The sequence below is a fragment of the Lactuca saligna genome, chromosome 7, assembly GCF_052625555.1.
Source record: "Lactuca saligna cultivar CGN05327 chromosome 7, ASM5262555v1, whole genome shotgun sequence".
Taxonomy (NCBI): Eukaryota; Viridiplantae; Streptophyta; class Magnoliopsida; order Asterales; family Asteraceae; genus Lactuca; species Lactuca saligna.
The window spans coordinates 38938534-38951245 of record NC_136423.1 but is presented as its reverse complement, the minus strand read 5'-3'; positions in this window follow the sequence as shown (position 1 = coordinate 38951245).

The following is a 12712-nucleotide window of genomic DNA, read 5'->3' as shown; positions in this document are numbered from 1 at the left end:
GACCACACAGTGAGTGGTCTTGCCGAGCTGGGGAGGGTTGACTCAGTGAGTCAGGGAGAGTCAGAGTGGACAGGTGGACTAAGTCAAGATGGACTCGCCGAGTTGTTCTTGAGACTCGGCGAGTTGAGTCGTGGTGGCCCCACAACTCATGCCAGGTGGAACTCGTCGAGTTAGGTGAATACTCGACGTGTCAAGGGAGGATTCCAGGGAAATCAGTATATACGCTCAGACTTGCCGAGTCGCTATAGTGCACTCGCCGAGTTCGGTCAAAGTTGACCGTTGACCGTTGACCTAAGTTGACTTGTTAAAGAGTAGTCAACCTTAGTTGGGAAAGTGTTAATTAGAGATGTATTGTGATTTAGGAGGACTATAGCTCGGGAGATCGAGCACTAGTGATTTTAGGATTCACGACTTACCGAGACATGCGAGGTGAGTCTTCTCACTATACTTTACCTTGAGTAGGTAAACCAGAGTTATGTGATAGAGTATTTGTATTCTATGTATGTTATGTGTTGTACTGAATTATTTCTATGTGATTTATGCTGTGCATGTTTACAGAGTTAGAACCTGAGGGTTCACGGAGTTTGGGTGCACGGACCCACAGAGTTATAGCCTCGAGTGGCTAATATGTGTTATATGTGGTGTTTTGGGGAAACTCACTAAGCTTTGTGCTTACAGTGTTTGATGTTATTTGTTTCAGGTACTAGTAACGATTGCGGGAAGGCACCGGCTTGATCAGTACACACGCATGGGAGTTATGATTTGAGATCTTGGGATTTTGTATTTACTTGAATTGGATAATTAAATGTGGTTGTTTTCTGAATATTAAGTGAATTATGTTTTATAAAAATTTGAAAAATTTGTTTTGAAATTTACGGTGTTACACTAGCTAGGCATAACAAGCACGATTTGAAACTTTCGGGACCAAAGATGGTGTATCGACGTCTGGTGAATTCCCACGTGTGTATTGACTTCCCGTAATTTCCGCGTGTGTATAGAAGTATCGTCGTGTATTGATTTTTGATTCGTTATTGATTCGAGACCGAATCGATTCGTTATTGATTCGAGACCGAATCAATTCGTTTGGTAACGATTTTGGTGTTGATGGTGTATTATATTTCTCCGGTAGTCGTGGTACTAGTATTTTATCATAAAGGATTTATTGTTTAAAACATTAGAATTTTTCTTTTTGCAGCCCCTTCTTGGATAAATTTACACTTTTAACCCTTTATATAAAAGAATTTCCATTTTAGTCCTTAAACCATTTTTCTTGACACTTAAGTATCAAAACTTGTTGAAAGGTATTTTTCAACTCAAATTTACTTGAAAAACAGTTTTAGTCCCTCAAAATGAAGTTTTCTCGGTTGAAACCTCTATTTTCGCAATTTTTACAATTTTGACCTAAAATGGAAATTTTTTGCATCTTTGGTCCCTTTTAAATTTGAAAAGTATTTTTAACCCTTGAAATGGACTTGGTACACTAGTAGTCCCCTGTTTTACAGAAAAGTGCAGTTTTAGCCTTCATTTCAAGGGGACTACTAGTGTACCAAGTCCATTATGTTTAAAAATTCATATTTTAATCCTTCAAAAGAGTAAATTTTCAGAAAATACATTTTTGAAACTATTTTGACTCATCTCAACCCTCAGAATTTGTATTTTGTCGGTTTGGGCCCTTTAGTTTTATATTTATAGCATTTTGAGCCCAAAAATCGGTTTTAAGCCCAAAGATGTTCATATTAACCAACTTGGTTATTTTTATAGAATTGATTTGTGTGAAATAACATATGTTATAATTATTTCATTCAACACATTGTAGATCTCGGTTTTTAAGCTCTTTTTGACTAGAACCAACACCACAATCACATAAGAACATATATATAAGCATAGAAATCACACAAAGCATACATATACTCATAGATCTACACATTTGCTTGTATTCCCCCCCCCCCCCCCCCCCCACAAAAATTATAAAAACTGAAAAATAGGGGGTATGAAGCTCACATTGAGTTGTGGTTTTGATTTGAAGAAGAAAAGGAAGAAAGTGAGGTGATTTTCGGCCCTAGCAACACCTTGATGAAGATCTCGAATTTGAGGTGATTCTAAGATGCAAGATCATGATTTCATATGAGCTAAGAATAAATTTTTGTATAGAACAAGGAGTCTAGAGTGTGGATTCAAGCATCAACTTACCTAGATGATGATTTTTGTGAAGAATCCTCCTTGCAAAGTCCTTGAATCTCGAAAATATGGGGGAGGTATGGGAGAGTTTTCTTGAGAGAAAAGTGAGTGAAAGGTGTGTGTGTGTGTGTGCTTGAACTTAGCCGAGAGCAAGAGAGAGAGAGAGAGAGAAAAAGAAGTGCTTGCATGGGGAAATGAGATTGCATGGATGTTTGAAGTGCAAAAGCTTAGATATCCTATATACAATAATGAGGAGGCAAGCGAAGTCAACTCTTCCTTTTTACATGGGCTTGGACCGAGAATTAGAGAGAAAGAGGAAGGAATTTGGGCCTTGTATGCTTAATCCTTTTTCATGGTTATGTTAAGTGATGTTTGGTCCAAATAACCATAAATATGATTCTTATGACCTATTAGGGCTACATTAGGTTAAATATGGCCCAAAATGGTTCATATAATTAATTTATTTCATTCTAAGCCCAATATGGCCCAAAATGTTGAAATAAATGGAAGTGGGTCCAATTAGAGCTCATTTAAGATTTCTAAGCCCAAGATGGTCAAATTGGAAGCTTATTGGTCCATTGAGTCCAATAAGGAAGTCCTAGTCCAAAATGGACCTAAACAAGAACTTCTAGGGTTTCCAACTGCTTATTGACTATTTGTAATGCTTGTATGGTGTATTTGATTGAAATTTTGTTGTCATAGAGTAAACATCATGCATGCTCTTATGTTTTTGGATTCATAATTTGACTTAAGTATTGTAGTTACAAGACACAAAAATTCCTGATTGTGACATCATCCCCCCGTTAGAGGGAATTTCGTCCCGAACTTCTTTTGAAAGCTAGATTTGAGAATGCTAGAATAGGTGAGGGTACTTTTGCTTCATTTGATCTTCGCGTTCCCACGTGAATTCTGGCCCACGGTTCGCGTTCCACCGTACTTTCACGATCGAGATGCGACTTTGCTTAGTACGCTTCACCTCCCTGTCCATAATTTCGACCGGTTCTTCAACGAACAGGAGATTCTCGTTGATTTCAATCTCGTCAAGGGGAATCACGAGTGTTTCATCTGACAGACACTTCTTTAGATTAGAGACATGGAACACGGGGTGTACACTGTTTAGCTCTGCGGGTAGTTGCAGTTTATACGCCACTGGACCTATTCGGGCAATGATTTCGAAAGGTCCAATGTATCATGGGTTCAGTTTTCCCCGTTTCCCGAAATGAATGACTCCTTTTCAAGGTGAGACTTTTAACAGTACTCGATCCCCGACCTGAAATTCTAAGGGCTTTCGCCGTTTATCGGCGTAGCTCTTTTGTCGGTCGCGCGATGCTTGTAATCGAGCTCTGATTTGAACGATCTTTTCCATGGTTTCACGAACGATCTCCGGTCCCGTTAGCGCCTTGTCCGATGTGAGTGCTTTTGCTAGCTGGGTGTCGCCCACCTCAGCCCAACATAACGGTGATCTACACTTATGCCCGTATAGTGCTTCGAAAGGAGCGACCTTGATGCTCGAATGGTAACTGTTGTTATACGAGAATTCGACTAAAGGTAAGTGGGTATCCCAAGACTTCCCAAAGTCTATCACACATGTGCGAAGCATGTCTTCGAGCGATAAGGAGAATTATACGTCAATAAAACCTTCACTATCTAAATTATTGTCTCAGTATGCTAAATGCCTGCTTAGGTATATAGAACATCATGACAATCACAATGAGCGATAGAGTTTTGAATATCGAAGAAGGTCGAGCACCTCAGAATGCGGAAGCAACTATTGATCAAATCCCAATGAATGAAGCTCGAGAGATGATGCACGATCTGCTTGACCAATAACGACGTAAGTTTAGAGAGCTCTTAGTTAAAGAACTGGCCAATGCCTAAGGCGGAGCGCTGGTGGTGAACGAACCAATAATCTTTGATTAAGTGAACAATGGACTGATTCCTTCGTATGCGACAATAGTTCAAGAAGGAAATAATGATGACTCTAGAAGTTATTAAGGACCAGTTTAACTAGATGTCCCTAAGGATGACGAACCTAGAGGCCACTACAAGTATAAAGATTTTATGACTTGCAAGCCATCATATTTTAATGGAAAGGTAGATCCAATCAGAGTCATTAATTAGATTTCAAAGTTGGAACTAGCTTTGATTAATTGTGGTTGCACATGAAAGTTGCAAACCACCTACATAGTGAGACAATTTAAGGGTTCAACAGTTCGATGGTGGAACACAATAGGAAAGATAAATGAGCCTTTGCAACTGACATGGGTAGAGTTCCTGGTGGATTTCAGGCAAAAGTATTATTCTGCTCAGAACATACTGGAACTATGTAACACCCCGATTCTCAGGTATTGCTCAAATAAATTTTATTGGGGTTAAGCTCTACTCGACGAGTTGGTTGATCTACTCGTCGAGTAGCAGCTGGATGAGATCGTGAGTTAAGTGACCTACTCGACGAGTCCATATTGGGAATCGGCAAGTAGGAGCTGGCAGATGAAACCGTAAATCCCAGGGTTTACACTTCTATTTAAAGGATGCTTAGCCTCCTTTGGCCTCTTTGCAGTCTTTGAGAGCCCTTAAAACCCTATTATGTGTGTGTGTGTGTGCCTTGGTGTGGTGTTTGAAGCTTGGAAATAGAATCTTGGAGGAAGAAAGCTAGGAGTGCAAAGGAATTGAAGCAAGGAAGGAGTGGGAAGCAGGATTTACCTTAACTAGCATCCTTTGGAGGTATCTAAGTGCCATCCTTACTTCCTTTTTTATTTTTTTTTTCCTTTTGTTGAGTTTCTAGGGTTTTTGTTTTTATGGATTTTCAAGATGGTATGATGAGCTATGGGCTAGATCTGAAGCTATAACTTTAGATCTGGACCCTCCTTGGATTCTAGAAGCATAAAGTTTCAGTCTTGATCATGATTAAGGTCCCTCTTGAGCATGAAGTTCCATTAAGAACTTAAAATAGGCATTTAGAGCCTTTATAGCCATGCATGCACATAAAGTTTGCAACTTTACGTGATAAGCATGCCCTAGAAGCTTGGATCTGTGATTTAAAGCCGCTGCATGGGTCAAAATAAAGTACGTATGGAAAAAGGACTGAATGGACTTGGCGAGTCACATGAAGATGACCGTGAGCTCGATGAGTTGGATGAACAACTCAGCGAGTCCGATGAAGATCGTCATAAGACTCGACGAGTTGAGGAACAACTCGGCGAGTCGGATGAATTTTCTCTTGGATATGTATGAGTGTGTATCCATCGATTTGCAAGGAAGGAACTCAACGGGTGGCCTTAAAGTTTGTTCGAGAATCAAAGGAACCCGACGAGTCACTCCGATGACTCGGCAAGCTGGAATGTACTTCAGGGAACTCGGTGAGTAGCCAAGGGTACTCGGCGAGTTAAGGTCAACATGGACTGTTGACCTTGACTGGGGACTTTGACTTTGACCAGGGGTTGACTAGTGGGTTATGGAGTACCTTATAAGGTTAAGGACTTATGAGTATGTTGTACTATGATAATAGGTGGTGGAGCCTGTGTTAAGTGATCCAAGAGTTGGAGTTTACCTTTCGTGTCGACATCTGCGAGGTGAGTTATCCTCAATGTATCGATAGGGTCTACAACACCAAGGTCGGTCCTTTAATTGTTATTGTTATGGTATGCTACATGTGGTTATGATCTGTTAGATCGGAATTAAGGTAGATAGTATGTTATACTTTTATGATCCATATGGATTGGTATGTTAGTGACCTGCTAGGTCGGTACTCTAGTTACAGGAGAATTCTATGATTGGTGATCAGTGAGATAAATATGTTTGATATTTGTATATGATAGTATATATGATAGTATGCACACATGGTTATTTGCTTGTGGTTGGGTTGAGGCGGTCCTGCTTTGTGTTGAAGGCCAATATACCCTATGAGCGGTCCGGAGAGACTGTAGGCCCACGTGGCGGACCAGTCATGCCGAAGGCTCGGGATAGATTCAAACAGACTGTAGGCCCGGTAGGGTGGTCCAGTCAGGCCGATGGCCCAGTATGCATGTTGATGGATTGATTATTACTGATATGGTATTGTTAGTGTGGTATCAGTATTTTGGGGGTAGCTCACTAAGCCCTCGGGCTTACAGTTTTAAATTTATTGTTTCAGGTACTTTAGGAGATCATGGCAAGGCGAAGGTGTGACCGTATTGCTCCTCATCATTATGTTATGATTTTTGGGACACTCTGATGGAAAATGATTTGAAAACATTTTGTAAAAAATGTTATTTGGTTTTTATTTATGATTGTAAAAATTTTAAATTTGGCGAAAAATTTAAGGATGTTACAAGTTGGTATTAGAGCCAGGTTTGAGTGAATTGGAGGAAAACTTGTGTGACTCCAGTCTCAAATCAAGGAGATTTTCGGAAAGTAAGTTTTAAAATGGTTTTTAAAATAAAGGATGGAAGATGCAGAGGGTACGATCAACCGGAGCTTGTAAGTAAACCCCAAAATACCATACAATTATTTGATATTATGATATGTTAGAACAGCATGCTAGTGCTAGGCTAGGGATCTTCTGGAATCGAATGATAGATTTTTCCTGATTATATGATGCCCATTAGCCTAGGGTTTCTTGTATATGGAACTGACATCATAACTGTGGATGTTTAGTGTACGCATCACGACTATGCATAATAAAGACCTTATAGCCTGAGAATGTTGATTTGGCCTTCGGGTAGGATTGGATATTCGAAAGTCTATGGGGTCCAGCGTTATGTGCAGCTAACATGCACTAGCGCTGCAGGGGATGATGTAAGTTTCATGGATGTATGAGTCATGAGAAGTGGTGAGACTAGATACGAGATAGTTTATATTCCTCTAGAAGTTTGAGTTGGGCGCATTCCTATGTTGATGCAAATATGGGTAGGTGTGGAAGGTAGTATGGGCCCGTACTACTGAAAGCACTGGATCCATACGTGTAGCAAGGAAATCACAACCCCTAGGGTTTTGGGTATTGGTCTCCCGACATTATGTTAGTTATCTAATGACTTGTATATATATATATATATATATATATATATATATATATATATATATATATATTTCAGTATGGTGGTGACGAGACATGTTGCTTCAGGATTCGGATCCAGATCAGGATCAGGATCAGGATCGGGGTTGGGAGACGGAGGGTTGGAGGTGCCGGTAGCACCTGAGCCCGTGGTTCAGATAGGGACCGAGGAATTGGATGCCAGGATCTGGGAGACCATGCACGACGAGATTGCTGCTGCATTCTGAGTGTAGTTGCCAGAGATGTTTGGGTCGATTAATACCGCAATGGTTGAGTACTTTGATGAGCGATATGCAGCTCTAGTAGAGATAGTTATCGCTGCAGCCACTTTGGTTGTAACTGCGGTAGCGGTTCGAGGAGGAGCAGACAGGGCTTTCCAGTACCTGGACTTCGATAATACGAAGCCCCTGATGTTTGATGGTACACAGGATGCGATTAGGGCTATGAGGTGGTTATCTGATGTGGATGGCTGTTTCTTCATGTGCTCATGTCCTACTGACCAGAAGGTCAGGTGTGCCCTGAACCTGCTAAGGCTTGGGGCAAAGGATTGGTGGAGGCTGACGACTGGGTCGTATAATGATGATCAGCAGGTTGCTGTTACTTGGGAGCAATTTAGAGATATGTTCTGCACCCGCTACGTTCCACGCGTTGAGCAGGAGCGGCTTGCGCAGGAGTTTTTGACATTGAGACAGGATGGGGAGTCTGTGATGGAGATTACCCGTATGTTCACGGAGAGGGCTATGTTTTGCTCGGAGTTTGCTTCAGATCAGTCTAAGATGACTCGTTATCTGAGTATGCTTAAGACTAATATTCGACAGTTTGTGCCTACACAACGATGCGATACCCTCTTGGATCTTCAGGAAGCTGCGAGGCGGCGTGAACTGGAGATAGAGCTGCAGCTGAAGGAGCTACGTCACGCACCGACACAGTCTCAGTCAGTGCCTAAGCGGTCTAAGCCTGTTGATACACGGTCTGGGGGTCATTAGAGTCGCACTTGTGGAAAGTGTGGTGAGGATCGTTCAGGGGTTTGTAGAGCTAGAGGTGGGTGCCAAAACTGTGGCAAGGAGGGGCACTATGCCAGGGACTGCCATCAGTCCGCCCCTCCAGAAGATATGAGGATTTGTTACCATTTTCATCAGGTTGGTCATGTGAAGACCAACTATCCGCAGCTCGCCGCCAAGCCAACGCAGGGTTCCTCGTCCGCTACTATGAGGATTAGAGATGGGAGGCCAATCAAGGTGGAGCCTCCGAAGGCTCAGGGTCGCGCCTTCCAGCTCACGGCCGAGGATGCCAAGTCAACACCAGATGTGGTTGTTTGTACGTTTCTATTTTTTGTCTCAGTTATTGTATCTGTGTTATGCTTATTGATTGTACCTGTGATTAGGTACGCTTTTAGTGAATTCTTTGCCCTCTTTGGTATTATTTGACTCGAGGGTGAGTTGGTCGTTTGTATCTCAGACCTTCTCTAGAGGGTTCAGTGTGTCGATAGATGATCTTGAGTGTCCGTTGCGAGTTTCGATCGCCAACGAGCACGTGGTTTCTGCTTCTTCGGTTTACCAGGGATGCAAGTTGGAGATTTTTCGGGGTGTCCTTCCTGATAGATTTGATTCTTATCCCCATGGGGGAAGTGTGCGTGATTGTAGGGATGGATTGGGTTAGCTGTTTTGGCGCCATGATCGACTGTGAAGGACAGCGGGTGGTGGTTCGAACCCCAAGTGGGGGAGAACTTGTAGTATATGGTGAGAGCACCAGGTTGGGATCAGGGTTTTGTTCGGCAACCAGGGCTCGACAGTATATTCAGCACGGGTGTGCCGGTTATTTGGCGTATGTAGTAGATACACGGGTTAGAGAGCAGCTCTCAGTTTCTGAGGTCTAGGTGGTGAGGGAGTTTGCTGATATTTTTTCGGAGGAGTTACCCGGAGTGCCTCCGTAGAGGCAGGTTAAGTTCAGGATTGACCTAGTGCCAGGTGCGGCCCCTATTGCCAAGGCGTCGTACCGACTAGCACCCCCTGAGATGCAGGAGCTATCATCTCAGTTGTAGGATTTGCTCGGTAAGTAGTTTATTCGTCCGAGTAGTTCACCCTGGGAAGCACCGATCCTTTTCGTCAGGAAAAAGGACGGTTCGCACAAGATGTACATTAACTATAGGGAGTTAAACAAGTTAACGGTGAAGAACCGTTATCCACTCCCGAGGATAGATGATCTTTTCGATCAACTGCAGGGTGCATCTTGGTTTTCCAAGATTGATTTGAGATCAGGATATCACTAGGTCAGGGTGAGGGAGGAGGACGTGGAGAAGACCCCGTTTCGGACTCGTTATGGTCATTACGAGTTCGTGGTGAAGCTGTTTGGGCTCACTAACGCGCCAGCGGTGTTCATGGATCTGATGAACTGAGTCTACAGACCGATGCTCGATCGCTCGGTCATTGTGTTCATAGATGATATCTTGGTGTATTCCAAGACTCGGGTGCGGCATGAGGAGCATCTTAGGGAGCTACTGGAGGTTCTGAGGCGAGAACGACTATATGCCAAGTTCTCGAAATGCGAGTTTTGGTTACGAGAGGTCCAGTTCCTCAGACATCTCATTAACTAGGAGGGGATTTTGGTCGATCCGGCCAAGGTGGAGGCGGTTATGCAGTGGGAGACTCCGAAATCTCCCTCATACATCAGGATTTTCTTGGGTTTAGCAGGGTATTATCAGAAATTCATTCCTGATTTCTCCAAGATTTTCATACCCCTCACTCGTCTAACGAGGAAGGGGGTGGATTTCTGGTGGGGCCCTAAGCAGCAGAGGGCAATTGAGACCCTTCGACGATGTTTATGCGAGGCGCCGGTGTTAACACTCCCCGAGGGAGTTGAGGATTTTATGGTGTTTTGTGATGCGTCCATCACAGGTTTGGGGGCAGTCCTCATACAGAGGGGATGAGTAATAGCTTATGCATCGAGGCAGCTGAAGTTGCATCAGACGACATACCCCACGCACGATCTCAAGTTGGGAGCGGTGGTTTTCGCTCTCAAGATTTGGAGGCACTATCTGTACGGGGTCCGTTGTACTATATACACGGATCACAAGAGTTTGAGACATATCATGGATAAGTCAAACCTGAAAATGAGGTAGCACAGGTGGCTGGATGTGGTCAAGGACTAGGATTGTGAGATCCTTTACCATCCTGGTAAATCGAACATGGTTGGGGATGCTTTGAGCCGCAAGTTAGCTAGGTCCTTGACCCCAGCCAGGTGTATGAGGATAGCGGTGGATTCCCCACTGGTGGGATTGGTCGTAGCTGATGCTTTAGGCCGAAAAGTGATCCTTGAAAGGAGTAAGCCAATAGCATTAAGAATTGAAGTTGTCTCAACGATTGTGGAAAGCATCAAGAAAGCTGAGGAAAAAGCTTCAGAGAAAAATGATCGAAAGGAAGAACATTTGGGAAAAACGTTAGTGTTCGGTACAAACAATCAAGGATTAAAGGTATTCCAAGATAGTATTTGGGTACATAAGACGCGAGGAATCAGAGATCTTATGATGGAAGAAGCTCAAAAGACCATGTACTTAACTCATCCCTATAGCACAAAAATGTATAGGTATCTGAAACCCTACTAATGGTGGCCAACGATGAAGCTCGGTGTTGCGGAGTATGTGGCCGAGTGTGTGACATGTGCGAGAGTTAAGGCACAACATCTGAAATTGTATAGGATTTTAGAACCTTTAATTGTATCCATGGGTAAATGGGAAGACATCACCATGGATTTTTGTGACTAATCTGTCCAGAACGAAGAATGGTCACAACATGATTTGGGTGGTTGTGTATCGTTTCACTAAAAGTGCACACTTTATAGCAGCCAATGAAAAATGGTTTATAGATAATCTTGCAAATGCTTATGTGAAGGAAGTAGTAAGACTTCATGGTGTTCCATTAACGATTGTATCAGACCGTGATAGTCGTTTCATGTCAAGGTTTTGGACGAGTCTACAAGAGGAATTGGGTATGAAGTTGTGTTTCAGTACAACCTACCATCCACACATCGATGGCCAGAGCGAAAGGGCGATTCAAACACTGGAGGATATGCTAAGAGCAAGTACCCTAGAATTCCAAGGTAACTAGGATGAACATTTACCCCTAGTAGAGTTTTCCTACAACAATAGTTACCATTTGAGCATCAAGATGGCACCTTATCAAGCTTTATATGGACAAAAGTGTCGTACGCCATCTTGTTGGCTTGAAACTGGAGAAGCAATTTATGGGCCCCAAAATAGTCCATCAGACTGCTAAAAAGTTGAAAGTGATTAGAGAGGATGTTAGTAGCTCAAGATCGTCAAAAGAGCTATGCTGACAAGAAAAGACAACAGATGACATTTGAAGTTGGGGAATCGGTTTTACTAAAAGTTAAACCATGGAAGGGACTTATAAGATTTGGGAAAAGAGGATAGTTGAGTCTAGGATTCGTTGGACTATTCAAAGTTCTTTAGAGGATTGGAAAGCAAGCCTACAAGCTAGAACTACCATAAGAACTAGATGGTATACATAACACTTTCCACATATGTTATTTGAGTAAGTTCACGGGAGAAGTTCCCGACATAATTCTAATTTCTGAGTTAAGGATGGATGAATAAAAGAGGCTAATTGAAAAACTGGAGGCGATTGTTTACCGAAAGACGTAGATGTTGCGACGCAAGATGGTCGAATTAATTATTGTGCAATGGAAACATATGAATGGGCCAAATCTTACTTGGGAAACGGAGAGTGACATGATGAGTCGCTATCCGCATTTGTTTGCTAATGCATGATTCCGGGGTGGAATCATCCTAAGCGGGAGAGAATTTGTTTCGAGGCTAAGCATTGATGCGATGATGTAATAGTCTAGGTCAACCATTGTAACCTATTTCAAAGTAATAAATATGAAAGACTTGAATATTGTGTGAATTATGTGATTATATACTTGTTTGTAAAGATATAATAAAAATAAGCATAAAAAATAAAATGTTAGTTAATCCCGATATCAATGATGAAAATGGTAATGGTCGTGATAAGGTTTTCGGATATATAAAGAACGCTGAAATCCGAGTTATAATGAAGGAGTTATGACCTGTCGAATTTTCACGATAGAACCGACACAACATTACGTGACGTAAAAAGTAAGTTTACGATAAAGTGCTTTTTAGCCTTAGCGATCTAAATGAAAGTCATAGTATATGTTTAACCGAGAGTGTGCATAAAAAGAACTTCCAAATCCAACTTCGTATGAGGAAGTTATGAATTTTCTAAGATTTGGCATAACAGTGTGCAACCCAGAATTTGAATTAGAAATTGAGCGATTTTTAGCCGACACAACCTAAGTGAGAATCAAAGATCACTTCAATAGTAGTTCAATGGTAATAAGACAAACAAAAACGGATGTTATGTGAAGAAGTTATGAATTTTTAACAGACTTTTTGTGTCCCGGCTGTTAAAAATATAACTTTAAAAATAAATTCAAAATTAGCCAACGGAGTCTAAATGAAAG